This window comes from Gekko japonicus, unplaced genomic scaffold (genome assembly GCF_001447785.1).
Source record: "Gekko japonicus isolate JY-2015 unplaced genomic scaffold, Gekko_japonicus_V1.1 scaffold2419, whole genome shotgun sequence".
NCBI classification, from domain to species: Eukaryota; Metazoa; Chordata; class Lepidosauria; order Squamata; family Gekkonidae; genus Gekko; species Gekko japonicus.
In genome coordinates this window covers 94,358-100,357 of record NW_015175438.1, presented here as the reverse complement: position 1 = coordinate 100,357, position 6,000 = coordinate 94,358, and positions in this window count along the sequence as shown.

Sequence of the window (6,000 nt, the reverse complement as noted above, 5' to 3'; positions counted from 1 at the left end):
CCTTTAAGACCAAGTTTTATTCAGGTACAAGCTCTCCCTCCTCTGCGAGGACCAATCTGCATGTCCCCCCCCCCCAATAGCTAGCAATCCAAAACAGTCCAGTGGAGCCTGAGCGGTGGGTGTTGTCTTCTGGCACACTTCCTGTGATGTCAGGGGGCGTGGCATAAGCAAATAAGTTATGCTAATAAGTTATGCTAATGAGCTCCTGCACCTCTTTTTCTACAAAATGACCCCTGTATATGGGGACTGATAGATTATGGTTTGTCTAAGGACTGCTAGTGTGAGTGAGGCAAGATGAAAGCATGTAAGAAACATGATGTGTAAGATCAAGCTGTCACATTTCTATGTAAAACACAGATGTAAACAAGATAGGAGTGCACTGACCAGTCACAACAGAAATAACTGGTGATCAAATCTGAGTTTTGCTGGTTGGTATGTGTGACTGGGGATTATCTCCTCACAACAGTTGCCTGGGTGCTGGGAGGAGAGGGTGGAGAAAGGCAGAGTTTGTTGCTGAAACACAACCAGAGGGAGGAAGGCTGTGGCAGTGTTAGCCAGAGCATGATGAGGCAAGGTGAGGGTCATCCAGGGTTTTTCCCCCCTGAAGGAACACACTGAAATGGAGTTCCAGAAACTCTTTGACAAAATAATTTTTAAAATGTTTAAAAGTTCATGAGTTTTCAGTATATAGATGGAAAAGTTCATTTCCCTCTTTAGAGTTCCAGCACCAATTTTTTTTTTAAAAAAAAAGCCCTGGGGTCATCCATGATTTCAAGAGGTGGCAGTTGTAGTTTGTCTGTGGCCACACTGCCTGGGGCAGCTGTGCTGGCTGCTCATCCTCACATGCCTTGCCCCATTCCCTCAGATCTGTAGCCACCCGGAATTTTTCCAGTGACTCTAATGGCCAGCTCTTCCCTTTCCAAGTCAAACCCATTTAAAACAATTGACAAAGAGTACACCCGTCGTATTTTACTTTCAATTCTGTTTCCCCTGAGAATGGCTGCAACCCCAGGAGCTCCTTAAGTCTTAAAACAATATTTAAGAATCTTTTAAGGTCTGTTTCTTCACTGACATTTTTTTTAAGTCTAGATGAACTTTAAAATGAGTCCAACAAAACAAATGTGTTAAAAATATTTACAGTTCTTGGGTAGCAGAATCTTAATACACCTTAAGCTGTGGGATGAAGGCATGCTGTGTGGTTTGTTTTATGACGGACACAACTGAGTGGCTCTAACCAAAGTATGGACTGGAAGCCAAAATGCTAGTGGAAAGAAGGAACAAAATGAAGGTAGATGCAACCTATCAAAGAAGAACTGGTATAATAAAACTCTGGTTTGTTTCAGCAGTGCTTAAGGAGGAAGTGGTCTCGGTGGTTTGGGCCTCATGTCTTCAGCGGAATCAGTGTCTTCTAGAAACAAAATATAAAAGTGAGTGATATTTGCCAAGCGCTGAGCACATACACACAGTCCAAAGCATTGTATCTGCTCTAATGTGCTCATGAAATGTCAGCAAACACAGCCTGCCTCATTTGTTTCAGTTAGGGAGGCCAGCCTTCAGGTGCAACCTGGGGATCCCTTGGAATTACATCTCCAGACAACAGAGATCAGTTCCCTTGGAGAAAATGGCTGCTTTGGAGGGTGGACTCTATGGTACTGTACCCCACTGAGGCCCCTGTGCTCCCGTCCCCAAATCTCCAGGAGTTTCCCAACTTGTATCTGGCAATCTTACCTCCCCCCCGGGTGAAGGCATTCTGTAAATGAGGTGCTACCACTGAGAAGGCGGTCCCAGCAAGGAGCTTTGGAGGTTTGGGGATGGAGCCTGGGGAGGACAGGGACTTTAGTGGGGTACAGTACCATAGAGTACTCTGGCTATCCACCTCAGTTCTGCAGCCAGGGGTACAGAGAGCAGAGTCTGTGAGGAAGATCTTAACTGGTGGGCTTCATAGTCTGTGCCTAGGAGGTCCTTCAGGTACTTCAACACCAACCTGGTTAGGGCCTTAAAGGTAAGAACTGTTTAACAGAACTGTTCTTCCAGTAAGCTGAAAGAGGAAGCCCTTACAATTGCGGGAAGTATACATGATCCTCAGAAATTCTGCACCATGACAAGTGTGTGTGTGTATAAATATTAGATAACTAGAAGTATCTGCATCAAAATACTTTAAATCATGTGATATTTCCTCAACTGCGTATTTAGGATTTTACATGTAACAATACAAACATGGGTTCCCTGTGGATTTAGGGCAGTGATTCTTAACTTCTAATCCACTACCACCCACCTAGTATGCAACTTTTTCATTAAATCCCCCCCACAAGCCGCCAGTTGAAAATGGTAAAAACAGCACTCTGGACCACACAATTTGATTTATGCAAGGATATCTATAATATATGCAATGCAATTCACAGATTTCAGGCACACTTCCAATGTGACCCTCATGCCTTATAGCCTTCAGCCTACCCCCCAATGTTAGGTTTGGTGTCTTTTTTGCTCTTTGCCATTTTTTCAAGGGCCTGGGAGAGAAATTGAAGTCACGGGCTTCCCCCCCCATCACAGCCGAAGAAGCAGTGTGTGTGTGTTTGTGCGAGCAGTGAACATGTATGTGTTTGTCTATCTAAACTCTAATCTTCTGGCTATCAAAAGCTGTTACAAATAAGAAGTAGCTGTGTAAGGAATCGTGAATTCCTTTTATTTGCCCCCCAAAGTTCTGAATGCTCAACTCCCAAGACTTCCATGCATTTATTATAGTTTGATATTGTGGTGGATTAGAAGCTAGTAACCTAAAGGTTATTGATTGTAAATACAGGTTTACATTATGATGAGCGTATAAAATTACTTTGAATACATAGACAAAAAAGAAAGGGTATAAGAAAAAAAAATAAGAAAATAATTGAATTTCTTCAGATGCCTGTGAAAGTATTTATTTGAATTGCTTCTGTCTTTAAAAAGAAAAAGAAAAAAAGGAAGCCCTCTCTATAGAAAATGGGATGAGTAAGTGTTGGTTACTTTATTTACTCAAATGCAAGACAAGTGTTTTTTCTTTTCGGGGTCAACTTAAATTTTCATACAAGTTATAGTTTGGTATAACATTTTAAGGAGGGAATAATCTTTGTTTCAGACTCATTTTTCTTTCAAATAAATACACAGTACTTCCAGGTTGAGAAGGTATCTTGTCTAACATCTTATAAACCACCCTAAGGACTTTACAGTTGAAAAGCAAGATATTATTCTAACAAGTAGATAAATAAAGCAAGCATCTCCTAACCCCTCTCAACCCATTATATTAAGGTTTTTGATACTCTTCTGAAACCCCTTTCTTGACAGATTTTTTAAAATGAATGTGCGAGTATTAGGTAAAACAAAACAACGGGGTCCTTCTCTTGAAGTAGTAGTAGTAGTGGTGGTGGTGGTGGTGGTAGTAGTAGTAACATACTTTATTGTCATTGTACATAGTACAACGATTTTAGGCCTTAAAGAATTTTAGGCCTTAAAGAATTTCTGTTCCATATGCCTGCCAAAAAAGGTTGTCATTTCTTTTTTATGATTAATAAGTTTTCTGTGTGTGTGTGTGTGTGTGTGTAAAAATCCCATCAAGTCAAAGCTGACCTATGGAGACTCCATGGGGTTTTCAAGGCAAGTGATTAAGCAGAGTTTGCCATTGCCTTCCTCTGCAGAGTCTTCCTTAGTGGTCCCCCATACAAGTGCCGACCCTCCTTGGCTTCTGAGATCTGACAAGATCAGGCTACACTATATTATTCCAGGTCCCTTCAGAATAACTATCAAAGTATAAAACAGCTGCTTTAAGTATTCTATGGTTTAAACAACAATGGTGGGAAGGCAACAGGGAAAACACCAGTTAAGGGGGGGGGATTCTTTGTTATGTTGTGTTGTCCTGTAATTAGAAAAAAACAAATAAAGTGAAACTAGAGCCTAGTGTTCAGTATACAGAAACCTCCAAAGTAACTGAGAAGAAGTTAGCTCTGCATTGGATTTCCAGCATCACTTTTTCCACTCAAAACGACCCAAAACATTTTCCCATCCAAGCTCTGTCTGTAAATATGCCAAGAAACAAGTGAGTGTGTGTGTGCACGCAGCCTCCAGCTTTAAAAGGAAATGATACACATATGAGGCCCTTGAGTTCTCCTTCCCTTTCTCCAAAGGCAACGTCTGTGTCTAAAAATACCACAGCATGAGAAAGGGTCTCTCAGCCATGCGGAATCATCTCAGAAAGTGTCACATGCTTGTCAGCGTCACAACCTGGAGTTAGGGGGTACTAACACTGCATTCTGACCAGGTATATCACCTGGTAGGCAGCATGTGGTTCTTAGGAACAGCCAAGGATGAAAGTAAGTTGCTATGGGCTCCTAAGGAGTACCAGAAAGAAAATGGCCAAAAGGGTACCTCTTATCCTCTGCTTTCAACCTTCCAAGTGAGATACTATCAGGAGGACATTCATTACTTTCATGCCCTATATCAGTCCTTCTATTCCATCTTCCTTCTTCACTGTCCCATATCTTCATTATTTTCCATGATATTTTGCTCTTCGTTTTGGACTCTCCTCCATCCCAGCATCCCATAATGCGATAATCAACATACAAACCCTCATGGCCACCCAAGAAGAAATGATCTCTCCACACAGGCTGCTGTGGTAATGGGATTCTCTGGCTCGCAAGGTGCAGGGATTCCTAATACTAGAGGAAGTGGGGCATCAAGTCATGTTTAAAAGTATTTTCAACAGAGGAAGGTTTGAATGGCCATAATGTAAGCTCCATACGCTGACTCAGTTCCACATTTGTTGACACAGTGAGCAAAAAGTCTCTTCAAGGGGACATGCAAATGTAACTGTTCATTAATACCAGCTTTAAAAAAATAGAACCAAAGTGAGAATTTTCTTGCAGATTCATGTTCAGGGAACCCTATGGGTGAAACACAGCTTAAGTGCAATTTTAGACCAGAGATGTAGCAGGTGGGAACAGGATTAACCCAACACTGACAACTACCTCACATCTAAATAACTCTCTACTGAGGTAGCTTTTCAGCAGCATTGTGCTCTGTTACAAGCAGTTGCATGCAGAGGTCATTTCATAGAAAAAGAGGTGCAGGAGCTTATTAGCATAACTTATTTGCATAACTTATTTGCATATGCCACACACCCTGACATCACGGAAGTGTGTCAGAAGGCAACACCCACCACTCAGGCTCCACTGGACCATTTTGGATTGCTAGCTATTGGGGGGGGGGAGTGCAGATCTGTCCTCACAGAGGAGGGAGAGCTTGTACCTGAATAAAACTTGGTCTTAAAGGTGCCACTGGACTGTTTTGGATTGCTAGCTATGGGGGAAGGGGGGAATGTGCAGATCTGCCCTCACAGAGGAGGGAGAGCTTGTACCTGAAGGCAGGCCGGGGGGTGGGGGCTCTGTAACTTACCTAGCTGCTTCTTGCTCCTTGTGGCCCAACTGAGGGCTACTGGGAGCCAGGAGGTGGGGCTTGTTGCATGTGCCCGCCCCCTGGGCTCCTTACTGCAGGAGCTCCCCTCCTGTGCACTCCCGCAGGAAATGACCCCTGGTTGCATGGAACATGTTGACTACAATCTTCTCGTCCAGGATGAATGGCACTTACGGTTGCCTACAGACTCCAGAGGGGGAAAAGTCCTGCCCCTTTAACAGAAGTTTAATGTGGGTGAGGTTTTTTTTGAATCTCCATGCCATGCAAAGCTCCTGCTACCCATTTGCACAGATTAAGCCTCTTTCAGTCAATTTATTCAGTCAATTTATTATTACAGTCATCAACCAATACATATCAATTTGATTGATCAAACAGGGCTCATCCCCAAAGATTGGGGTATGGCCATTGTGGTCCCCTTTTATAAGAAGGGCAAAAAAGAGGGCCCATCAAATTACAGACCAATCAGCCTTCTAAGTATCATAAACCTCTTTTAAAAGAGACAGGACATTTTCCTTCAGGACAGTTGGTGACCCTAATGGCAGCACAGCTGGAGTTATATTT